A 26,336-nucleotide genomic window follows, 5' to 3' on the forward strand; every position below is an offset into this window, starting at 1 on the left:
GGTTGGAAGTTTATCTCTGTTGAGTCTGTTGAAGGCCTTTCTCTCTACTGAGATAGGGGAAAAAAGGTGAAAGGCATTGGAGCAGTCATGCAATGACCAATCTTCAAGGATAACTGTAGGGTCTAGAAGTCTTGGAGCGTTCTGATGTGTGTTCTGATCATGTCCTTGAGAAAACTTGAGAGCTGCAAGAGAAGATAGGGTAGCTTATACCACAAAAGGGGTGTCTACAAGAGACAGCCTTGAGTTTCCTAAGCATGTGAATTTAATCCTCTCAGTTGCCAAATGAGGTGTGAATATTGTCACAATGAAGAAATTGAGATCAGAGAGGTAACTTCTCCAAAAGGATGGGGTCAAATCCCTATGGCCTGATGTATAAGCATGGCCCCAAAAGGCCACTAAATATCTATGCTATCTTGGATGCCTCCCAGATTAAGAGCTAGACCCCTTCGGACATTGAGATCTTGAGAAATGCTGACATTTAAAGCAAGTTCAGAACGATAAAGCATATAGACACTTTACCATGTGGAGTGATGACCTATTACTAGATAGTCAATGATGGGACTATTGACTCCAATTGTTTTTTTGTCTTTTTTTTTTTTTTTAAGATTTTATTTGAAAGAGAGTGTGCTTGAGAGAAGGAGCATGAGCCAGGGGAAGGGCAGAGAGAGACTAAGGGAGAGAAGCATACTCCTTCCCAAGCAGGAAGCCCAACATGGGCTTGATCCCAGGACCCTGAGATCATGACCTGAGCCTAAGGTAGACGCGTAACCGACTGAGCCACCCAGGCATCCTTCCAGCTGGTGCTTCTTAAATTCAGAATCCAGAATGCTCACCATTACACTGTGGAACCTCTATGGTGCTTCTTAAATTCAAATGGATTTCACTTTCTATAGATCATTTATGTTTGTTTTTATAAAGTATGAAATGACCTGTCATATAGTGAAAATGTTTCGGAATGACCCCCAAAGCTTGTTTCCTGTACTCCTTAGCATGCTTCAGGAAAACAGGGTGTATCCCAGTTTCAAAAGGAGTTCACTGGGATTTCAATAAATTCATGATAGCCAAGTTGCCTAAAGCCACACAGGATGGAAGCAAGGCAGTCTCTTGTCTCAAGGACCTTTTGTGGAAGGTTCTACTAGACCTATTCTAGGTTATCTACTAACCTATTCTAGGATGTCCTAGACCATTGTGTTCTTCATACCATCCCCAGAAGACCAGATAGGATAGAACCCTAGTCTGACCTGTCATGCTCACGGAGTACAAGTGAACTTTTTATTGAAAACAATGTCCTTCCGAAATGAAAAATGCCTTAGTTAGACTTGAAACTGGATTTTTAATTCTTGGGCTCTTCTTCCTGCCACCAGCAAAATTCCACCATGCCTGGGATCCTAGATGTTCCTAATTTAAACACGGTGTTACAAGAGATTCGACATTCCGAGAATTTCTTGATTTGGCACTGTGAATTCATCATTGTCTCTTTGTTAGGATGGGTGCTGCTCATGACTGGAATGGCTTTGTCAGCTGAAGATTGCACAGTTTTTCTCCTCTTGCTAGTTCTTCTCTGGCTACTGTTACTCAACATACGAATGCTATGGTGGAACAACGGAGAAGGTTAGTCAAAGACCAGCAAAACATGTTGGTGTCTTCCTATAGAATGAACTCCTAAGGAATCTAGCCGCAGCAGTCTGAATGTGCCTGTTAGCCATTCTAGTGTGCAGAGCCTGGCCTCAAGTCTATCTTCTGTTTACTTTTCTTAAGCATGAAATTTTAGTTTTTAAGCAATAGCAACCAAAACTTTGCTTCCAATTAGTTCCCTTTTATTCTCAGCAAAGCTTTCCTTGTGTTGAGGGCAGAGGGAAGATTCACCTTCATTCCACGTTCTCTCCAAATACTAGTGATACAATAAAAGAACCGACAGAAGAGGTGGGTTCAGTGAGAAATTCTGCAGAACTAATTTGCTAGATCTCTCCCAAGTCTTGGAATCAATGCCCTCTAGAATAGCAAAGGTCCAAATTCATTATTTCACTTTTCTTTTTTTTTTTTTTTAAGATTTTATTTATTTATTTGACAGACAGAGATCACAAGTAGGCAGAGAGTCAGGCGGGGCGGGGGGTGGGGGAAGCAGGCTCCCCTCTGAGCAGAGAGCCCGATGCGGGGCTCGATCCCAGGTCCCTGAGATCATGACCTGAGCTGAAGACAGAGGCTCAACACACTGAGCCACCCAGGCGCCCCTCCCATTTCACTTTTAACCAACCCACTAGTTAAAATCAAGGATGACCCAGCTTTTAGGCTACTTGGAGCACCAACTAGGTGGGCCCCAGAAAATATGAAAAAATCAGTGCAGTCGTTGTTGATGAAACAGAAAGTGGGCAAGATGGGAATGTCTTCTTGTCCACTCTCAGGATTCTGAGATTGTGTGTGCTGAAGCCTAAGGTCTTCGCCTCTTCTTCCCCAGGGTAGTTTCCCCCCCTCACAGCCCAACCCTGTGGAGAAGAAAGCCTCAGAGCCAGCGCCTTTAGGACCAGTTAGACCTTCCCCAGTTCCTCTCCATCTGTGGTTCTCTGCTGGGGTGATTTTGGTCTTGGCAATACGTGGAGTCCCTTTGGGTGTCCCACCCTGGAAAGAGAAGATAGGGAGGGGGCTAGTACAGGCATCTGCTGGGGGCAGAGCCCAGAGGGACTGCTAACTGTCCTGTGGGGCAGAAGCCAGCCCTCCCACAGTAAAGAATCAACCCAGACCATGATAGTCTGCTTGGGCTGCTGTAACAGATTGCAGACTGGGTGGCTTACACGACAGAAATGTGTCTCAGTACATTTATATATATATTTTTAAAAGATTTTATTTATTTATTTGACAGACAGAGATCACAAGTAGGCAGAGAGGCAGGCAGAGAGAGAGAGAGGAGGAAGCAGGCTCCCCGCTGAGTAGAGAGCCCGATGCGGGGCTCGATCCCAGGACCCTGAGATCATGACCTGAGCCTAAGGCAGAGGCTTTAACCCACTGAGCCACCCAGGCGCCCCCAGAAATGGGATTCTTACCTTTAGGAGGCTGGAAGATTACTATTGAGGTGCTCGTGGGTTCCATTTCTGGTGAGTACTTACCCAGCTTGCAAATGTCCACCTCCTCCCTGTGTCCTCACATGGCTGCATCTCTGTGCATGCGAAGGAAGAAATCTCCAGTGTGTCCTCCTCTTCTTAGAGGAACACCAGCATTTTCCAATGAAGGATATGCCATCCTGAGGGCAAATCAAGAGGTAAGGGATGTTAAGTGAGGTCCTATCTCCAAATAAAGTCGCCTTGGGAGTTAGGGCTTGAAATAAGAATTTTAGTAGGACGTAATTCAGTCCATAACAAGGAAAAAACATCAGTAGTGGCAAGGTTGTGAAATCTGGTGCCCCGTGTTCTTCCTGGGTTCCATGCTTGGTTGTATATGGAGACCAAGTCTGCTTGTGCAGGGAGCTGGAACCTCCATGAGTAAGAGGGGGTCGTGACCCCTTCTCAAATATCAATATCAAATATCATAACTTCAACTATATGAATGTGGAGGGAGAATAAGAAGGATAAACTGAGGGGCGCCTGGGTGGCTCAGTGGGTTAAAGCCTCTGCCTTTGGCTCGGGTCATGATCCCAGGGTCCTGGGATCAGGCCCCACATCGGGGAAATCTCTGCTCAGCGGGGAGCCTGCTTCCCTTACCTCTCTCTCTGCCTGCCTCTCTGCCTACTTGTGGTCTCTGTCTGTCAAATAAATAAATAAACTCTTTAAAAAGGGGAGGGGGGTAAACTGAGAGGCCCGTGGGTGGCTCAGTCAAGCATACACTTTTGGCTCAGGTCATGATTCCCTGATCCTGGGATCGAGTCCTCCCTTGGGCTCCTTACTCATCCGGGAGCCTGCTTCTCCCTCTCCCTCATCTGCCCATTCCCTCTGCTTGCGGTCTCTCTGTGTCAAATAAATGAAATCTTAAAAAAAGGGGGGGGGGCTTGTAAATGGACATATGGATGGTGAGCAGAGGTCAAAACTCAGTCTGTTCATTATGTATCCTAGTCCTTTAGGGTCATTTGCAGACAGTAAAAATTGCTATGCCAATCATTCTAAGCCCAAGGTGTATCATGTAGAAACTAAGGTAGAAAGGAACTGTCTGATAGAAAAGATCATTCCAGGGATGCCTGGGTGGCTCAGTAGATTAGGTGTTTGGAACAGGACAGCTTTTATTCAACTTTGTACTCGTGCTTCTTGCAGTAACACAGTAAGGCAGAAAAAAAGGCCAGAGGTACAAGGATTAGAAAGGAAGCAACAAAATGACTTTTAGTTACAGGTACAATGTTACTTAAAATTAGAATGCATTAACTGTTAACACTAAAGAGAAAGTATGTTTAAAAATCTAGAATACATCTATTCCTCAGCAATATCTCATTTGAAAATGCAACAGAAATAATACATTATTGAGAACAGTGAAAGCTGCCAGACCCCAAAATACATCTAAGAAACCTGTGTCAGATCTCTATGGGGGGAAAAAAATGTAAACATTGTGAATAATTGAAATAGGGGCATCTGGATGGCTCAGTCTGATAAGTGGCCAACTCTTGATTTCAGCTCAGGTCATGATCTCAGGGTTTTGAGATCGAGCTCCAAGCTCTTTGGAGATTCTGTTTGGAATTTTCTCTCTCACTCTTCCCCCTCCCCCTATGCACACATGCATGCTGTCTCTTTCCCCCTCCTCAAATAAATAAATCTTTAAAAAATAATAATTGAAATAAATGGAGAGATAGAATATGCCTATAGATGGGAAAACACAGTAACAAAAAGATAACCCTTCTTCAAAAGCCACTACAGTCCCATTAAATCCTAACAGAGCTTTCCTCTAGAACTGGGCAAGTTGATAAAATTCATACTGAAATGTAAAGGAATGGAGATCGGTTTTACAATATAGAGCAATCTCATGCAAATGACATTATTTTAAGTTTTCTAATAGCCACATTTTAAAAAGTATAAGTATGGGGCACCCGGGTGACTCAGTCTGTTGAGCAACCAACCAGCTCTTGATTTCCGCTCAGGTCATGATCTCAGGGTCATGAGATCGAGCCCCACGAAAGGCTGCATGGGCAGTGCAGAGTCTGCTTGTCCTTCTCTCTCTCTGCTTCTCCTCCTGCTCACTTTATCTCTCTCTCAAGTAAAAAAATAAAATCATTAATAGATGGAATTAAGTTTTATACATGTATTTGACCCAGTGCATGCAAAATATTTCAACACACAATCAACAGGAAAATATATTGAGATATATTATCTTTTCCATACCGAGTCTTCAACGTCCCGTGTGCCTTTTTTGCTTAGGAAACAGGTCAACAGGGACCAGCCCTATTTCAAACGCTCAAAAGCCACGTGTGGCTTGTGATTACCATATTGGGTGGTGCTGGAAAGAGAGCCCAAAAGGATGCCTGTATATATGGAAATGCAGTGCATGATAAAGGTAGTATTTCAAATCTGTAACAAAACAACTAATAAAGCTTCTGGGATAAATGGAGCCTTGTAGCAACACTGTGAATGCCTCGCCTGTATTCCTTTAATGAATTCAGAGGTGCAATTTCCAACTGCAGACATGAGCTTTTCTCTGGCTAAGAGCTTTCCCGAGTCTCTGGAGACCATTTCGTCATCTGCACAGGGCATCAGTGTTCGCAGGAGGGACCTTCAGCTAATGACTGGCCATTTGGCAAATGAGTACGCCAGTTCCCTCACCCTCCTGTTGGCATAAATCACACATTGATTCTCGGGGGGGGGGGGGTGAAGTTCCAGTCGCCCAGAGAGACTAAGAACATCCCCTTTATGAACTCTTCTGCCTTTTCTTGTTTCATTTCCCAATCTCTTGACGAGGGTGTCTCCTTTTGCCCTCAAATAAATGACTTGCATTTGGATCCTTGGGTTTGCTTCTGTGGAAACCCCAAAGTAAGAACAGACCCATTTGGGAAGACAAATACTTAATTCCTTTTCTCAAATTATGCAGAAAATAAATTCCAAATGGATTAAAGACTTAAAGCCTAGGGGCGCCTGGGTGGCTCAGTGGGTTAAACGTCTGCTGTTGGCTCGGGTCATGATCTTAAGGTTCTGGGATCGAGTCCCAAGTCAGGCTCCTTGCTCAGCAGGGAGGCTGCTCCCCCTTCACCCTCTGCCACTCCCCCTGCTCTTGTGTTCTCTCTCTCTCTCTCTCTCTCCCTTTCTCAAATAAAATCTTTTTTAAAAAAGACTTAAACCTAGAAATCACAATTACAAAATATTGCAAAGACATTGTAAAAGATCCTGCATTTATAATTAAGGAGCAGGGAACAATGACTCCCCAAGTGATACATGAAACCCAGAAAACATTAAAGGTAAAATGAAAAAAAGGTAGGTAGAAGATAACAGGCAGACCAGGAGTAATAAATATTTATATACAGTTGATCCCACAGAGACATAAAACATAAAGCTAAAAGATGAGATATACTGGAAGACAGGGAGAAAGAGAGGCATGTATGCATGTTATAGGAACCATAAAAATGAATTATGCAAACAAAAACAAAAATGAGAAAACCTCTTACCAAGCAATCTGGACTTGGCAGTCAACATTTTCTTGGCCTAATAGAGAAAGGCCACAGGCAGAAAGAAGGCAAGCAGAGATAGAAAGAGTGCTGGTGGCATTAAGTCCAAGCCCAGACTCTGAGCCCAAGCTCCTGCCCACCAGCACTTCCAACAATCCTGGGTGCTTCCCCACTTCAGTATTAACCAACACATTCCTGCTTTTCCCTAATCCCAGTTTGTTTTGGGTTTTTGTCCTTTGCAACCAAAAGAGTGCTGGGACCCTTGAATCTGCCCTTTAAAAATATTCAATTAAGCATCTAACTCTTGATTTCAGCTCAGGTTGCATTCTCAGGGTTGTGAGATGGAGCCCTGCCACAGCTCTGATCTGGGTGTGAGACTGCTTAACGTTCTCTCTCTCTCCCTCTCCCAATTCTCCTGCTCTTTGTTTCAGCTAGGGTCATGATCTCAGGGTCATGAGATCAAGCCCCACATCAGGGTCCACACTCAGCACAGTCTGCTTAAGAGTCTCTCTCTCTCCTTCTGCTCCTCTCCCTGCTGGCATGCCTTCTCTCTTTCTCTCCCCCTCTCTAAAATAAAGAACTAAAATCTTTAAAAAAGCATTCAGTGTTCCCCCAAGAACGTCTTTTTCAGGAGGTCCAAGCTATTTAGATAACAGTGAAGTTAGATCAGAACTTAATTGCTTGATTCTTGGTTTGACCCTCATTCCTCCATTATCTAAAATTTCTGTTGTACACTTGAAACTAAACTAAGATCACACTGTGCATTAACTAATTGGAATTTAGGGAGACACTAAAAAAAAATTGAAAGAAAGAAAGAAATGGAAAGGGGAAAAAAAGCAATTACAACAATAGCAAAAATCTCTAAGGAATAATAGTTGAATTGTGAATTGTGAAGAAAGGACACCAGCTTGAGCACAAATAAAACGTAAATACTTAATACACTCTATTTAAAAGGACCACTTTAAAAAGAAGTCTTTTTTAAAAAAGATGATTTTTTTTTAAAGTACTAAACTTTTTAAAAAAAAGACATTGATCAATTTAGCTGAGAGAGAGCCTACACACGAGTGGGGGAGGGATGTAGGGAGACGGAGAGAGAAAATCTCCAGCTGACTCCCCACTGAGTTTGTAGCCCAATGTGGAGCTCCATCTCCAACCTGACCATGACCAGGGCTGAAACCAAGAGTTGAACACTTGACCGAGTCACCCAGGTACCCCTAAAGAACTAAATTTCTTAAAGAAAAGGAGGAAAAAGTTCAGTTTGCTTAGTGGGGTGCCTGAGTGGCTTAGTCACTTGAGCGTCTGCCTTCTGCTCAGGTCGTGATCCAGCATCCTGGGATCAAACCCCACGTTGGGGTATCTGCTCAGCAAAGTATCTGCTTCTCCTTCTACCCCACCCCAGCTCTTGCTTACTCACTCTCTTGCTCAATCTCAAGTAAATAAATAAAATCTCTAAAAACATTTCAAGGGCACCTGGGTGGCTCAGTTGGTTAAGTGACTGCCTTCCGCTCAGGTCAAGGTCTTGGAGTCCTGGGATCAAGTCCCATATCGGGCTCCCTGCTTAGCAGGGAGTCTGCTTCTTCTCTGACCCTCCCCCTTCTCATGCTCTCTCTCTCTCTCTCTCTCATTCTCTCAAATAAAATCTTTAAGATTTTAAATAATCATTAAAAAGAAGTTCAATAGAGAAACTGTTTATGACAGAAATGAACGATTACCAGTAACAAGGAAAAAAATTATATTTTTAAGGTTCAAATGGTACACTCTACACGGGTCTTCAGCTACCATTTTCTTAAAGATCATTGTGAGGAGGCTGGAATTTGTTTATTTTCAGATAGCTAGTACTTTACTCAAGTGATACTAATGATATGGGAAACAAAGGCAGAAGAAAAATGTATTAAATTTCCTGACTATCTACAGCCCATTCACAAGTCCTTGAAACAGGCAGAGTGACATTCCTCTAGGAACTCAGCTGCCTAGATGTTAATACTTTGCTAAGGGCAAGAAGCAGTCTTAGCCCAACCCCCAGGATCCTGTAAGTCTACCTTAACATACAAAAATTCCTTTGGAGGCTTCCTTTATCTCTACCCTTAAGATCTATTTTGGCAATCATCCTGAAGCATATGACCTACTGATAGGAAGGGTCTCATGATTTCAATTTTATTAGATGGTAATAAATGACTTTTTCCCAAACATGGCTAACCCCCTCAAGATCCTAGAAACCTTGCTTCCAAAATGCCTTACAGACTTAAACTATCCCTAACCCCCTGCCAACTTGAAAGTATAAAATGGGCCACTCCTCATGACCCCAGGGCAGGTCTTTCAGCACACAGGTCCTGTCCCCCTACTTTGATAAAACCATCTTTTTGCACCAAAGACATCTCAAGGATTCTTCCTTGGCCATCAGCTTCGAACTCTAACATCTTTCCGACATCACTAACAGGGAGGATGACTTAGACTGCACTCTGGAGCCAATTTCAAATTCTTGGACTGACAGTCAAGAATAAAGATGGTAGCCAAAAGGAAGAAACAGCCCAAATGTCCATCAGCTGATGAATGGGTAAACAAAATGTGGTACATGCAGAGGCCGCTCTTAAGAAACCAACTTGAACAATGGAAACCTGTGTGGGATAGAAGGGCCCAAGGTGACAGATATGCCCCCCCACCCCGCATGAATATATCAGGCCCAGTAGGTAACTCACCTCAAAAAATGAGCCCTGGCTGACCCATAAGTTACTTTCACCAGGACACAGTTACCAAAAAAAGAAAATTCCATACATTCCCATCCCTCCTCACCTTCTCCCTTCAACCACAGTCCCCACCCCTGCCTTGTGGCCCATAGTCTCATCCTCTCCTGTCTTGCTTGTATCTCCCTTGTGGTGTAGTCAACAGACTTCTATCTCCTTTGTCCTGTCTTGGGTGAATTCTCCCCCCAACCTGTGCAGCTGGCCTCTGTGCCATCAGGTTGCCCCCACAGGATGTCCATACATTGGAAAGGATGAGCTTAAGAGGGAATAAAATTCTGTCATGTACTACATCATGGATGAACCTAAAAGAACATGGATGCTAACTGAAAGTAAACAGACACTGAAGTCTTAAAGATTGCTGAAGGTGGAAGGTCTTACCTTCTGTAACTTATTCCTGATGAACAGGGGTGTAGAGATGTCCCTACCTCTGGGTCAACGTTGGTCAGTTGGGGAATTTCTATTTTGGAGTTATGAAAGGTAGAGGCAGCTGAATCCAAGGCAGACAACATACATGAATCTCCTTGAGTAGAAAGGAGCATCTGTTGGCTTGAAGTTATGGCCAACATGAAGGAGGCTTGGCACGAGGTGGTCAGAATTGTTCATGGGGGAAATGAGGAGGAGAACAAAGGCAAAAGAAATGTAGATAAATTTCCTTACTTGCAGCCCATTGATAAAGACCTGAGATAGGAAGAGTATGACATTCCTCAAGAACCTCATAGCTGCCTTAATGTTAACACGCTGCTAGAGGCAAAAAGCAACCTTAGCTTGATAATAGCCAGACCTCCAGGATCCTGCGAGTTTTGTCTAACACAGGAAAAATCTTTTGCAAACTTCCTTTATCACTACCTCCCAACTTAAAAGAATACAATCAGTCGCTCAGCACAATTCCAGTGCAACCCTTTCTGCCCATGGGTCCTTTTCCATGAGTTTTAATTAAAACATCTTTTTGGGAAAAAATTTTAAATAAAAATAAATACACACCTTTATGGGGAAAAAATAAAACATAAATAAAGAAAAAATAGAAGACAGAGACAACGGGGCACATATTGTATGATTCCTCTTTTATGAGGGACTTAGACTAGTCAAATTCATAGAGATAGAAGGTATAATAGTGGTGACAAGGTACTGGGGGAAGGGATGATTGGGAGCTAGCATTTAATAAATATACACTTTGTGTTTCGGAAGATAGAGAAGTTCCAGAGATGATGGTGGTAGATGGTTCTACAACAGTGTGAATATACTAAATGTTACTGAGTTGTACATTTAGAAATGGCTAAAATGGGGTAGGTGATGTCAGCAACACTGTGGCACAGATGTCCTTATGCCCAACAACAAAAATTTGGCCTTAATCCATGCACAAAGTGGCACTGGAAGACTTGTGGGATCCAGGACCATAAGCCAAGGGACCAAGGAGCAGTCTTGCCCAACTGTACATCAAGTGATAGGCAGACAGACCCAGGTGCTGTCTGCCTCCCTCCCCCCAGCCCCATGGTCTGCTCACTGTGTGTGGTTCTGACAGTAGCAGCAAGAGCAGACTTTGTTAGAGAGCTACCAAACACACACAGAAAGCTGGCCTGAATCTGTGGACCATGGAGAGACTACAACTTTAGTTTGTGGTCTCCCCCTGCTACAAAGCTTTAGCACCACCTTTGGAAAAATGAAAGAGAGGCTCTCTCAGAACTCAGATTGGTGCATTGCAGCATCCAGAAAAAGCAGAGAAGCTTAAGAATTTTGCCATAAGCAGAGGGAGCAAGAAGCATGGAGAAAGTGTATCCATATAAGGTCTAAGACAGCCTCAGAATCTCTAGCTGGGCTGACAGAGGGTACCTCTTTCCAAAAGGCTTCTGTAAAAAACTGGAGAAGGTGACTGTTACTTCAAAAGCAAAGATGGCAGGGTGCCTGCATGGCTCAGTCAGTTAAATGTCTGCCTTCAGCTCAGGTCATGATCCGGGGGTCCTGGGATCAAGCCCCAGGTTAGGATCTCTACTCAGTGGGAAGACTGCTTTTCCCTCTCTCTCTGCCTACTGCTCCCCTGGCTTGTGCTCCCTCTCTTTCTGTGTGTGTGTGTGTGTGTGTAATAAATAAATGAAATCTTAAATTTAAAAAAAAGCAGAAATAGCAATACAAAACTTCAGAGAACCTGGAAAATCAAGGTACTATGACACCACCCAAGGATCACAGTAATCTTTCAGTAGCCAAACCCAAAGATATGGAGATCTTTCATTTACCTAATGATGAATTTAAATAGCTGTTTTGAGGAAACCCAATGAGCTTCAAGGAAACACAAAAAGAAAATTCAACAAAATCTGGAAAACAATATATGAACAAAGTGAGAAGTTTAACAAAAAGATAGAAATCGTGAAAAAGAACCAAACAGGAATTGTAAAGCTGAAGAACACAGTGAAAGAAATGAAAAATGCAATAGAGAACCCCCAAAGCAGTTGGACCAAGCAGAGGAATCTATAAGATAGAAGACACAGACTTAGAAACTATCCAGTTGGAAGAGAACAAAGGAAAAGAAGGAAAAGGAGTGAAGAAATAATCTGTGGTCTACAGGATACCATCAAAATAACCATTTGAGTAGCCTTTAAAAAAAGAAAGAAAAAAGAGGGGCACCTGGGTGGCTCAGTGGGGTTGAGCCTCTGTCTTCGGCTCGGGTCATGATCCCAGGGTCCTGGAATCGAGTCCCACATTGGGCTCTCTGCTCGGTGGGGAGCCTGTTTCCCCCCTCTCTTTCTGCCTGCCTCTGCCTACTTGTGATCTCGCTCTGTCTAATAAACAAATAAAATCTTAAAAAAAAAAGAAAGAAAAAAGAGAAGAAATTAACACTTTGTGAATTGTTGGAGTCCTTGAAGAAGAGAGGGAGGAGTCAGAAAGTTTATTCGAAGAAAAAATGTTTGAGAACTTCCTAACTCTGTTGGGGAGATTTGGATTTCCACATTCATGAAGCTCATAGGTCACCAAACAAAATCAACTTAAGAGAGCTCCTTCAAGGGTGCCTGGGTGGCTCAGTTGGTTAGGCATCCAACTCTTCATTTCAGCTCAGATCACGGTCTCAGGATCATGAGATAGAGCTCCACATTGGACTGAGCATGGAGTCTGCTTGAGTTTTTCTCTCTCTCCCTCTGCTGCTCTCCCCTGATCACGCCCTCTCTCTCAAATAAACAAATAAATAAATAAAATATTTTTTAAAAGATCCTCTTAAGGACACACTATAATAAAGCTATCAAATATCAAAACAATCTTTAAAGCAGCAAGTGAAAAATAAAAGCCTGTAACTTAACAGGGAACTCCCACAGATAGAGTATTGGTAATTTCTCAGCAGAAACCTTACAAGTTAGGAGAGAATGGGATAATATGGTCAGAGTGCTGAAAGAAAAAAATATGCCAACCCAAAATACTTTACTTGGCAAAGTCATTTTTTTGGAAATGAAGGAGAGATGAAGACTCCCAATGGGCCCCTGGCTGACTCAGTTGGTAGATGCATGTGACTCTTGATTAGGGGCTGTGAATTCAAGTCCCACATTAGGTGTAGAGATTACTTAAATAGATAAACTTAAAAAAACACACACTGACATGAGTTCTCCACATTGAAATGAAAAGACACTAATTAGTAACATGAAAACATCATGAAAATATACAAAATATATGATGAAAATGAAAAACGAAAATGAATGATGATGAAAATGGGTAAAAATGACGAAAATGAAAATACACACATGGGAAAGGTATATATTTAGTCAGTTCAAAAGACTACTGTAATGTGGTGGAGTATAATCCACTTAAGTCTAGTGTAAAAGTTAAGGAACATGAGTATTAAAAAGAGCTGTAGTTACCATAATTTGTTAATGAATACACAAAATAAAAACAGGTCAATTATGACATCAAAAACATAAAAGGGGAGGAGTGCCTGAATGGCTCTGTTGGTTAAGCATCTGCCTTTGGCTTTGGTCATGATCCCATGGTCCTGGGATTGAGCACCTCATTGGGCTCCTTGCTCTATAGTGAGCCTGCTTCTCCCTCTCCATCTCCCGGCTCTCACTCTCACTCTCTATCTCAAATAAATAAATAAGATCTTAAAAAGAATAAAAAGAGATAAGTAAAAGGATAGAATTTTTGTATGCAATCAAAGTTAGGGTACAGTAGATGTTTATATCTATATAATGTTATATGTAAGCCTTACAGTAACCACAAGGCAGAAACCTATGGTAGATTCACAAAAGATAAAGAGAAGGGAATTAAATCATACCAGTATGGAAAATCATCAATTCACAAAGGTATGCAGAAAGAAAGGAAGAAAGGATTAGGGGAACTACAAAACATCCAGAAAACTATTAACAAAATGATAAGAATAAGTCTATACCTATCATAATTTTTTTAAAGATTTATTTATCTGAGACAGAGAGTACACACATGTGGGGAGAGGAGCAGAGGGAGAGAAACTTCAAGCAGACTCACTACTGAGTGCAGATACCAACATGAGGCTTGATCTCATAGCAGGATCTCACGATCTTGGATCAGGGGATCATGACCTGAGCCAAAACCAAGAGTCTGATGTTGTTCTGAACAAAAGATTCACAATGGCTGTGTTTAGGTTTTGAAAAGGAAAGAAAACTGTATTATTATAGAAACCTAATAGAAACAAAAGAGGAAAGGAATCTACACATAGATGAGGGTAATTTTAGGCAATAAGTGAGAATATGGCAAAATTACATCAAATTGAGTACTTAAACACACCGTAAGAGACTCTTAATTTCACAAAACAAACTGAGGGTTGCTGGAGTGTGGGGGGGTAGGGAGAGGGTGGTTGGGTTATGGACATTGGGGAGGGTATGAGCTATGGTGAGTGCTGTGAAATGTGTAAACCTGAGGATTCACAGGCCTGTACCCCTGGGGCAAATAATATACTATATGTTAATAAAATATAAATAAAATAATACATTAACATTATATGTTACTAAAAATAATTATAAAAAAGAAAGAAAAAAAAACCCAAAGAGTTAAAAAAAAAAAAAATCCAGCCTCATCAGCTGGAGAACCCCCTGGAGACAGGCAGGCTGGAGTCCTGGAGGTCTGGATGGAGCCTTCCCCTCAGGTGAGCCTTCCAAATGATCATCCCCATAATGGCCATATTGATAGGGTAAATGATAGGGTTTGAAGCTAAACATTTGTTCACCTACGTGCAGTTTGGAGCAAGCTGCATTTCTATGTTATCATGTTTCTACATATTCAAGGAGCCTCCCCTCCTGAATTCCATTCTAGGGGGTCAGCCCAGCCTGGAGGTGGAGGGGATGCGAGACAAGGTTCGTAGCTCTCGCTGTCCAGAACAGGAGGGCCAGTTCTGACCTGGAGGCCAGATAGCATATTTCAATCAACCAGGCTCTCAAGGTTCTTTACATAACACGAGTCTCACAAACAATATTCCTTATCCTGCCTGTGTCCATGTAGATCCAGGCGGTCATTCTGCGGAATAAATCATGAAAGCAACGATTCATATAGAACAGACATTTAACTGACTGAGGCATCCAGGCACCCCCAATTTAAATGTAAATGAACTAAATTCTCTAATCAAAAGACACAGGGTGACTGAATGTTTAAAAACAGAAAAACCAGTTATCTGCTGCCTACAAGAGATTCACTTCAGCTCCAAGGACATGCTTCCACTCAAATTGTAGGAATGCAAAACAGATATTCTGTGCAAGTGGAAACCAAAAGAGAGCAGGGGTAGCTACCCTTTATATCAGACAAAACAGACTTTCAGCCCAATATGGTTTGATACCAAGAAGTTCATCATGTGATGATAAAGGGGTCAATCCATCCAGAAGATACAACAAGTGTGAATATGTAGGCACCCAGCAGAGGAACACCTAAATATATTAAGCAAATACTAATAGATATGGAGGAAGAACTAGACAATGCCATCATAATAGGAAACTTCAGTACTCCACTTTCAACAACGGATAGACATCGAATAAGGAAACAGAGGACCTGAGAACTGAGTGACCAAAGCTTCCAATGAGATGCAGGTCACCACAGGGCACTAGACAGTCCCAGTCCAGCTGCTTCAACCTCATGAACATGGGCTTTGTGATGGGCTATGCAGTGGACACGGTGGCCAGGGCACTCTTCGATGTCTTTTTCTGTCTCAGGATCAGAATGTGGGGTTGGGAGCTGATGGGTGGCCTCAGGAAAACCATGATGCAGAATGGCAGCCTCTTTGGCCCATCTCTGGCCTTCAGAGTGACCATCCACTGCTGATCAGCATGGTGGTTACCCACGAAAGCTACCCCATCCCATCAGTCCCAGCTCATGTACTATATAATAAAACAAGTTTCCACTCAGTGGTAGAGCTTGGGACTGTTAACCTCAGGGTTGTGAGTTCAAGCACTTTTTTGGATGTAAAGATTACTTAAAAATAAATTAGTAAGGGCACCTGGGTGGCTCAGTGGGTTAAAGCCTCTGCTTTGGCTCAGGTCATGGTCCCAGGGTCCTGGGATCGAGCCGCATTGGGCTCAGCGGGGAGCCTGCTTCCTCCTCTCTCTCTGCCTGCCTCTCTGTCTGTCAAATAAATAAATAAAATCTTTTTTAAAAAATTAGTAAAATCTAAAAAAAAAAAAAAATAGGAAAGACAGGACCTGAATTACACCATAGAGCAAAGGGATCTAATGGATCTAACAGATAGATACAGAACGTTTCATCCAAAAGCACCAGAACGCATGTTCTTCTCACAAGTGTATAGAACATTCCCCAGGTGAACTCATACAATAAGTCACAAAACAAGTCTTAGCAAATGTAAAAAGATGAAAGTCATATCAAGTGCCTTTTCCAAACACTCTAGCATAAAAACTTAAAATCAAGAGAAGAAAACCTCCACAATTCACAAATATATGGAAATAAAACAACACCATCCCAAACAAACTATGGGTCAAAGAAGAAGTCAAAGAGAAGCAAACCAAAAATGGAAATGCAACATACCAGCAACACCTATGGGATGCCGAAGGGGTAGTTCTAAGAGGCACCTTTATAGAGAGAAACTCAACATTAAGAACGAAAGAAAGATCTCAAATCAACCACATAAATTGACACCTCAAGGAACTGGAAAAAGAAGAAAGTAAGACCAAAGTTAGCAGAAGGTAGAAAATAACAAAGATCAGAACAGAAAATATATGAAATAGAAACCAGAAAAATAATTGAAAAGGTCAGCGAAACTGAGAGCATTTTTTAAAGATAAACAAAATGGACAAACTTTTATCTAGATTAAAAAAAGACAGAAGACTCAACTCAGAAATAAAAGAGTTACACATACACATACTGTAATATTATTCAGCTGTGACATGAGCAAAAAGGAAATCATGCCATTTGACTCAACATGGATGGGCCTTGAGGGCATTTTGCTAAGTAAAATTAAGCCAGAGAAAGACAAACGCTGTATGATATCACATACAGTGTTAGTGGTCTAAAAAAGCTGAACTCATAAGAATAGTAAAACAGTGGTCACCAGAGGATGAGGGAATGTTATGCGGGGAGAGAGGGGATGGAGAGATGTTGGTCAAAGGGTACAAACTTTCAGTTATTAGACAAGTAAGTTCTAGGGATCTAACATCCAGCATGGTGATTTTAATTAATAATCCTGTATTAGGGACATCTGGGTGGTTCAGTTGGTTAAGGCTAGGACTCTTTTTTTTTTTTTTTTTGACACAGAGAGAGAGAGAGATCACAAGTAGGCAGAGAGGCAGGCAGAGAGAGAGGGGGGAAGCAGGCTCCCTGTTGAGCAGACAGCCCGATATGGGGCTCAATTCCAGGACGGGGCTCGATCCCAGGATGGGGCTTGACCCCAGGACCCTGAGATCATGACCTGAGCTGAAGGCAGAGGCTTAACCCACTGAGCCACCCAGGCACCCCATGCCTGTGACTCTTGATCTCAGCTCAGGTCTTGATCTCAGGGTCATGTGTTCAAGCCTGGTGTTGGGCTCCCCACTGGGTGTGGAACCTACTTTATAAATAAATAATTTGGAAAATTAAAAAAAAAAAATCCCGTATTATGTACTTGAAATTTGCTAAGAGCGTAAACCTTAAGTGTTGTCACCACAGAAAGGAAATGGCAATTTTGTAATGTGATGGAGGTATTACCGAACTCTATGGTGGGAATCAATTTTTTGCAATTCATAAGTGAATCAAATTAGCGTATCATACACCTTGAACCCTGGAACTCACACAATGCTATGTGCCGATTACGTTGCAAAAAAGCTGAGGAAAATAGTTAAAATGGTAAGTTTTATGTTATATGTATTTTCCCACATTTAAAAAAGAATGAGTGAAGTTAAAAAAAAAAACTTCAAAAAACTGAAGTGTGAAAGTGGCTTCCTTTGAGAAACTGTTGTCATCATTTTCTAATCAAGATTGTGGAGCCTATAAAGGAGCTATTGTGACATTGTGTGTTGTTTTTTTTTAAGGTTTTATTTATTTATTTGATGGGGGGAAGGGAGAGGGAGAAACAGATTCCCCACTGAGCAGGGAACCTCAGTGGGGGTTTCGATCCAGGGCCTTGAGATTATGACCTGAGCCAAAGTCAGAGGCTTAACCGACTGAGCCACCCAGGTGCCCCCATGACATTGTTTTTTTTAATTTTTTTTAAAGATTTTATTTATTTATTTGACAGATAGAGATCACAAGTAGGCAGAGAAGCAGGCAGAGAGAGAAGAGGAAGCAGGCTCCCTGCTGAGCAGAGAGCCTGATGCAGGGCTCCATCCCAGGATCCTGGGATCATGACCTGAGCCGAAGGCAGAGGCTTTAACCCACTGAGCCACCCAGGCGCCCCAATAACATTGCTTTTTTAAGAATCCACTGGTGGTTGTGTTATTGGGCTTAAAAAGCTTAGTTCTTTGTTCTTGTGTAAGAAATACTTTTCACTGTCAGGTAAGTAAGGTAAGCATTTCTCTCAAAAAATAATAACTTTTTTTGAGTACTTACTCAAAAATATCTTATGACTAAACAACACTGAAAAATGCAGGTATAATTTATTCTAAGCCTTGTTCAACTGCAATAATTTAAAAATCTTCTCAAATGCTATTAAGCTTTTAGCTGTTCTTCATAAAACTTCTGATGTGGACTTCTTTTATTTTTTAAAAAAAGATGATTTATCAGAGAGAGCGTGAGTGTGAGCAGGGGGAGAGGCAGAGGGAGAGGGTAGGCATGTATCTCAAGCAGGCTCCCCACTGAGTGTGGACACCCCCCAACCCCAGGCAGGGCTTGATATCACCACTCTGAGATCATGACCTGAACCAAAATTAAGAGTCATACGCTCATACTGACTAAGCCACCCGGGTGCCCCTGGTCTTCTTTTAAACCTTTTTTTTTTTCTTAATTTATTTATTTGAAAGAGAAAGAGAGAGATCGTGAATGGGGGAGGGGCATAGGGAGAAGCAGACTCCCCACAGAGCAGGGAGCCAAATGAGAGACTCGATCCCAGGACCCTGGGATCTTGACCTGAGCTAAAGGCAGATGCTTAACCCACTGAGCAACCCAGGTGCCCTCTTCTTTTAAACCTTAAAAAAGACTTGTTTGTATCAGAAAAGTAACTTGAATTTTCTTCTCAAGTCTGATGACGAACTTTAATTCTATTAGTTAAAGGACACACTGTTTAATCTTTGATCTGTAACAACTATTTTAAAATCTGTTTCGGGATCCTTCAGTGGAAATACGATGGTGAGCAAGAGAGGCTGTTGGTCTCTGACTTCACAGAGGATTCAAGCCTGTGATTTAAAGGACACACACATGTGTGTGCAATCTAAAAAAACAAAGAAACAGAACAGACTTAAATACAGAGAACAAACTGGTGTTGGCCAAAGAGGCGGTGAGGAGGTGGACGGCGGGCGGCGGCTGTGTGTGTGTGTGTGTGTGTGTGTGTGGTTGCAGAACAGAGGTGTTTAAGAGGTAGAAACCTCCAGTTACAAAACAAGTCACAGAAGTGAAAAATACAACATAGGAAATATGGTCAATATTGTATTAACGTTGCATGGTAACAGTTGGCAATTAAACTTAGCGAGGTGAGCCCTGAGTAACATATAGAATTGTTGAATCAAAATATTGTATACCTGAAGCTAGTATAACATTGTATGTTAATTGTACTTCAATAACACAAAGACATAAAAGACATAGTGTATAAAACTTCAGACCCTAAAAGCCACTGGGCTAGAGAGGACCATAGGACAGTGTTTTCTAAGTTTCTGGCTATGATTCATCAGTGAAATCTCCCACAGACTTTCCTTAGCAAATCTACCTTCTTAACAATTTTTTTTTTTTTTTTGGCCAGGCACTAATTCTATACCCCACTACTGCTGCTGTCTCCATTCTCGCTCTTAATGCTGAAATATTGCGTAAATCTTAACTAACTGGTACCTTGATGACCGATGCTGTCTTCAGTCTACCTAATAGGGGATTCTAAAACTGTACATGTTATTGCCCCCTCACTTAGGGCCCTTCTGTGATTCCCCCCTCCTCACAAAATGCTCCCCTCCCTATCATGTCCTGAACTTTTTGACCACTGAAGCCGTCCTAGCCTCCTCTTTCCACTTGTGTGTCTCTGTCCCTGGATACACAGACACCCACATCAACTACACTGGTCCACTGGCAGCTTCTTTAATATGCCAGAGAATTTTCATCCTCCTTTGCTCACACAATGGCCTGTTACCCATGCTGGCCCCAGTTTCCCTAATTATTTAGACTTAGAACTATGAAAAGTAATAAAGGGATATCTCACTAAGGTGGGCTTGGGATGCTAGAAGGGGAGGCTGGTAGAGGGAGCCCTACCAGCCAGAGTCAGTTATAGGAAGATTTGTCAATTATAGATCCCTACCAGAAGAATCCTAAGAGGAGAGAGTTGTCAGTTACTGGCCTGACCAGAAAGATGTACATTGCATTGATTGTACAAGAAATCAACCAGACCTGCAACCCAGCCAGTGAGAACCTGTCATGACCCTGAACCCTTGCTTCTCTCTAATGAATTTCGTTTGAAACAATGCCTCCCAATTTCCTTCTTTTCTTCCGTGAAACATATTCCTCTCTTTTGTTAGGCTTCTGATGGTTTTGACATAGCTTGCTTATCCTGGATGCAGTTTTCTGCTCTTCCTGAATAAACCCATCCTAACTGTCAGTAACATAACAGACAGCCTCATTTTTAAGGTTAACATTACTTGGTGATCAGAAGTGGGATCCAGAGAAGACCCCCAACAAATTCAGAAGCTGGTGAGCGAACAGGTACCTCTACCCTCAGACCCTACTGGGCTCACTGCTTTCTCTCCAGCCCTGGAGATTGAAGGTAGCTTTTCTCCTGGATTTCAAGTTCCATGCCTTTCTCCTGGATTTCAAGATCTATTTTAAGGCTTTGGGTTTTCTTGTTTGTTTGTTTTTACTTTGAGAGTGCCTGTTTGCCCTTTGGTCCAAGTCCTATTTGGAACTGGACTGTTCCAACAGAACCATGCTGGCCTTTGTTCTGATTTCTTCTTGGAACCAGGCTGTTCCTGTTGACATGGCTGTGTAGGGATTTTTCTTTTTGCTTTAGAGAAAAATCTCTAAGAAATGGGATTCCCGCCACCACTCCACCCCCACCGAAACTCTGGCCTGTCCTTTGTGTTTAAAAACTACGGTCTTTCCACATACACATCTACAACTAAGTAGACTAACTGAACCAGAAGTAATTTAGAACTTCATTATGGAGAACTTTCAATCTCACCATACTTATCTTACTCAAAATTAAATTAGAAAGCCATGGCTCCTGAAATTTTTTTAAATTTTTGTTTTTCTTCTCTTTTCTTTTTTTAAGTTTTATTTATTTGTCAGAGAGACAGAGAGAGCACAAGTAGGGGGAATGGGCAGGGAAAGGGTGAAGCAGGCTCCCCACTGAGCAAGGAGCCCAATGTGGGACTTATTTTCAGGACATGGGATCATGACCTAAGCCAAAGGCAGACGCTTAACTGACTGAGCCACCCAGGCATCCCCTGAAAAAATTTTTAAAAGGAAGAAAAAAAAAAAGAGAAAAGAAAAAACCTGAATGGAAAGTCTATCATTATTATTATTACTACTCCTATTATTATTATTTTAATAATATTTTACATGGTACCTTGAGGCTTCTCATTTTGCCCATTTGTAAAATACTATTTTGATGTTACCTGAGGCAAGTAACTGAAAGAAATCAAAATAGCTCTGAGGCCTCATTGACCCCACTTTCTTATTTCTAGAACCAAAGCAGCCACCTGGGGCTCAGACCCCAATTCCAGCACCATTTTCCTGCCAAAGCTACCTGTTCATCAGACTTTCTCTCTGCTCTCTCCTCTTCTGAACCTATTAAAACCTACTTCTTTAAAGTCTTCTGAGGTTCTAAAGAAGCTTCAGTTTTCTTATGTTCCTTAGATAAGATGTTGGGGTTCAGCGCCAATGGCCAAGAAAGCATTCTTGAGATGTCTTTGTGCAAAAAGGTGATTTTATTAAACCAGAGGGACAGGACCCATGGGAAGAAAGAGTAGCTCTGGGGTTATGAGGAATGGGCAATTATATACTTTCAAGTTGGCAGAGGGTTAGGGAGAGTGTAAGTTTCTAAGGAATTCTGGAAGCAAGGTTTCCAGGACCTTGAAGGGGCTAGCTATTGTTGGGAAAAGGTCATTTACTACTGTTTAGTAAACCCCCTCAGTCACCAGACCCTTCAGATATCAATCACTGGGCCATGCGCTTGGAGGATGATTGCTAACATAGATCTTGGGGGCAGTAGAGATAAAGGAAGTTTCCAAAGGAATTTGTATATGTTAAAGTAGACCCACGGGATCCAGAGGGATTGGGATAATGTTAAGCTAAGATTGGATTTTGTCCTTAGCAAAGGAGTAACATCAAGGCAGCTGAACACTCAGAGAAAGTTTGCTCTGCCTGTTTGAAGGACTTGTCCATGGACTGAAGGAAGGAAGGACATTTAATTTTTTCCTTTGCCTTCACTTCCCACATCACCTGGACTACAGCCGAATCGTGGGCCTCAGTGGAAGAGTTTCACAAAGTGACTGAGGACCCCCATAAGTTTACAGAAGAATTTTAGCGTAGTTATTCACTCATACCAATCTGCTTTCTCAGGATTTGTATCTATTAGTTCACAGGCTTGTTGGTGAGGAAAAGGCCAAACATTGGATGAAAGTAGCCCAGTGGGAACATCCTGAAGGGGACTGAGAGAAACAAACCCCTAACTTTTGGCAAGATGCTAGAGCACTTGCTGGAAATTTCCACCAGGCAATAAGTTAGATTGTCAGAACCTGCTGACTGGTACAAAACTCAGGCTTTCCCACAAAAGCCCGATCAACCTGTGCATGTCTATTATAGTCAACTCCAAGTTGTCTTTTTTTTTTTAAATATTTTAATTTATTTATTTTACAGAGCGAGAGAGAGAGAGATCACAGGTAGGCAGAGAGGCAGGCAGAAAGAGAGAAGAGGAAGCAGGCTCCCCACTGAGCAGAGAGCCCGATGCGGGGCTCCATCCCAAGACCCCGGGATCATGACCTGAGCCGAAGGCAGAGGCTTTAACCCACTGAGCCACCCAAGCACCCCTCTTTTGTGTTTTTTTTTTAAGACTTATTTCTTTATTTTCGAGAGAGCACAGCCCTGGGGCGGGGGGTGGGGGGGTCATGGCAGACTCCCCACGGAGCGTGGAGTCTGAGGCAGGGCTCGATCTTATCGCTCTGAAGTCATGACCTGAGCCACAATCAAGAGACAGACACTCAACCGAATGAGCCACCCAGGCGACCCTCCAAACTGGCTTTTAAGAATATTCTGGTCTCCTTTTAGATGTTGAAGTCACCTTGTGAGTGGCATTCAACTCTGTGTTTTTTAATAAGCTGGACCTTTTTAGTTAAAAAGACCAGGTTGGGATGGAAAACCAGCCACTGCAGATTTAGGAAATTTGGCAAACCAGCTGGCTTGCATCCTAGATGAGTCATCTGAAAGAAAAACTTCTAAAATGCTCAATTTTCAGGTCTGGCAAATGAAGGTTCTAAACAAAACCAAAATTACCCTATTTTCTGTTATTATTGCCAAGAGCCAGGGCATGGGGCCCCTGGGTGGCTCAGTGGGTTAAGCTTCTGCCTTCAGCTCCAGTCATGGTCCCAGTATCCTGAGTTCGAGTCCCATGTCGGGCTCTCTGCTCAGTAGGAAGTCTGCTTGTTCCCCTCCCTCTCCCCCCTTCCTCTCCCTCTCCCTATTTATTTAAAGATAAATAAAATCTTTAAAAAAATGGATCCTGTGTCCAAAATGTATTAGATGCCATACTTTTGTCAGGTGCTCTGCCTGTTATTAAAATTCTGGAGCATTCCAGACTCTACTCCCTGGAGGTCAAAGTAATCTATGTCAATGATATTTCCACCAAAAATGCTACTTTTAGGGAGACCAATAGCCAGACCTCTGTCAGAGTCCAAAGATACGTTCTCTCAAATGATAATTTTGGAAAAACCGATAAGAGATATCCAACGTTTGGCCCCAGAGAGGGAGAAACAATATTGAAAATCTAAAAATGGTTGGCTTGATAAAAAGAGAGAATTCTGGATTGGACCAAGTAACAATCTGGCCCTACCAGAAGTTCTAAAATTCCCACTAACACTTGAACATGCATTAAACCATTGGTCTACTGACACAGTAACAGTGTTCATGAACCAGTATTGGTGGGGAAAGATGAAGAAAGCCAAGGAATGTGACTACCTCGCTTGTCTTACCTGTCCAAAGTATAGCCCAAGGAAATCTGTTCACACAAATGGATTTCATACAGTTTCCCCATCTCCTAGATATAAATATGTTTGAGTCATGCTTTGTGTGTTTTATCGCTGGACCAAACTTTTGTCTTGTAGACAAGCCAATGCTTCTGCTGTTGGAAAACATTTTCCCCACTTAACTTCATAGTGATCAGGGAACCCATTTTACTGGTTAGCTGCTTCAACAAGAGTGTCCTCATTGGCTGGTTTTTACAACACTTTCATTGTGCCAACCACGGGGGCTGTGGGCAGGCTGTCCCAAGATGAGCCACTCTGGCGTGAAGATTATCTTTTTTTTTTTTTTTTAATAGGCTGCACACCCAATGTGGGGCTTGAACTCACGACCCTGAGATCAAAGGTAGCATGCTCTACCAACTGAGCCAGCCAGGCGCCCCAAGATTATCTTGAGCCGAAGGCACTGGAGACCCTACGGGCTTAGAAGAAATATTGGCCACTCCCTTAGCTACATAGAAAAATACAATTGGGGGTCTTTCCCAGAATAAGGGTTATTATGAGAGATGACTTCTATCTGCATGGCCCATCTGTAGCGCAGGGCAAACCTCTAATTACCAAACATCTGTCCTTTTGATTGCCCTGGGAATTGCATTCCTTTCCCCTGAAGTCCTGGACACTTATCCCCTTCTCCTTAGTTCAGGATGAACTATATACCTATTCTGCCTGTTTCTGGGATTTCCACATCTATGTGGAGTCTCTGTATATAAAAATTCAAATTGAATTTTCTCCTGTTAATCTGTCTCATGTCAGTTTGATTCTTTTTTTTTTTAAAGATTTTATTTATTTATTTGACAGAGAGAGATCACAAGTAGACAGAGAGGCAGGCAGAGAGAGAGAGAGGGAAGCAGGCTCCCTGCTGAGCAGAGAGCCTGATGCGGGACTCGATCCCAGGACCCTGAGATCATGACCTGAGCCGGAGGCAGCAGCTTAACCCACTGAGCCACCCAGGCGCCCTCAGTTTGATTCTTAATCCAGCTAGAAGGACCCAAAAAGGGACAGGAACTCTTGCTCTCAGGCAATACCATCCCTGTCCTGAGGGTTATCACACACACTAACAGCACTATTAAGACTCAGTACATGGGGCGCCTGGGTGGCTCAGTGGATTAAAGCCTCTGCCTTTGGCCCAGGTCATGATCCCAGGGTCCTGGGATTGAGCCCCACATCAGGCTCTCTGCTCAGCACGGAGTCTGCTTTCTCCTCTCTCTCTGCCTGCCTCTCTGCCTACTTGTGATCTCTGTCAAATAAATTTAAAAAAAAAAACTTAAAAAAAAAAAGACTCAGTATGCAAGGGGAGCCTGGGTGGCTCAGGTGGTTAAGCCTCTGCCTTTGGCTCAGGTCATGATCCCAGGGTCCTGGGATGGAGCCCCTCAATGGGCTCCTTGCTCAGTGGGGAGCCTGCTTTTTCCTCTGCCTGCCTCTCCCCCTGCTTGTGCACTCTCTCTCTCTTTCTGACAAATAAGTAAAATTTTAAAAAATCAAAAATAAATGTTTAATAAAATTTTATAAAATTTTAAAAATTTTATAAAAAATTTTAATAAAATAAATAAAATTTTAAAAATTAAAAAAAAATAAAGAAAGCAGCAAACCCAGATTGGACCTGCACACCATCTGAAACCCTGCTTCATCAAATGAAGATTTCCTGGTGGAAGCAGAGGACATCCAGATAGACAGCTTTCCTGGGATGCCCAGACCAGCCTGGATACCTTTTTTTTTTTTTTTTTTAAAGATTTTTATTTATTCATTTGATAGAGACACAGCGAGAAAGGGAATACAAGCAGAGGGAGTGGGAGAGGGAGAAGAAGGCTCCCCACTGAGCAGGGAGCTCAAAGCAGGGCTCGATCCCAGGACCCCAGGACCCCGGGACCCCAGGACCACGACCTGAGCCGAAGGCAGCCGCCTAACGACTGAGCCACCCAGGCGCCCCAAGCCTGGATACCTTTTTCTCACTCTTGCCTCTCCTAGCTTTCCCGTGAAAAGACAATTTCCTTGTCCACATTTCCCAAATGCTTGTGCAGGGGGAAAACTTTTCTTTTGATCATGGCCTATTGAGAAGAGCCGCATCATGAACCCACGATTTTACGTGCCTTCTCTGAAGGGTTGAAGGTTCAGAATTCATCCAAGTCCTTCTTTCATCTAAACTACTGAGTGCTGCTGGGTTCTTTTCCAAATTCATGGTCTCTGAATTTACAACTTTGTGGACTATATAATTCAATAATATTTATTTTCAAAACAGTTTTTTTG

At 42.4% G+C, this 26,336-nt stretch overlaps 1 long non-coding RNA gene across 1 annotated transcript; it reads right to left on the reverse strand.

The window, feature by feature from the left end:
• Positions 1-1,767: 1,767 nt before the first annotated feature.
• LOC125091101 (uncharacterized) lies at positions 1,768-24,114 on the reverse strand. The gene is made up of 3 exons (XR_007124584.1): positions 24,045-24,114; positions 3,102-3,235; positions 1,768-2,616 (listed from the first exon to the last, which is right to left on the reverse strand). It is a non-coding gene; the product is annotated as an uncharacterized LOC125091101 (long non-coding RNA).
• Positions 24,115-26,336: the final 2,222 nt, after the last annotated feature.

The sequence above is a fragment of the Lutra lutra genome, chromosome 18, assembly GCF_902655055.1.
Source record: "Lutra lutra chromosome 18, mLutLut1.2, whole genome shotgun sequence".
NCBI classification, from domain to species: domain Eukaryota; kingdom Metazoa; phylum Chordata; class Mammalia; order Carnivora; family Mustelidae; genus Lutra; species Lutra lutra.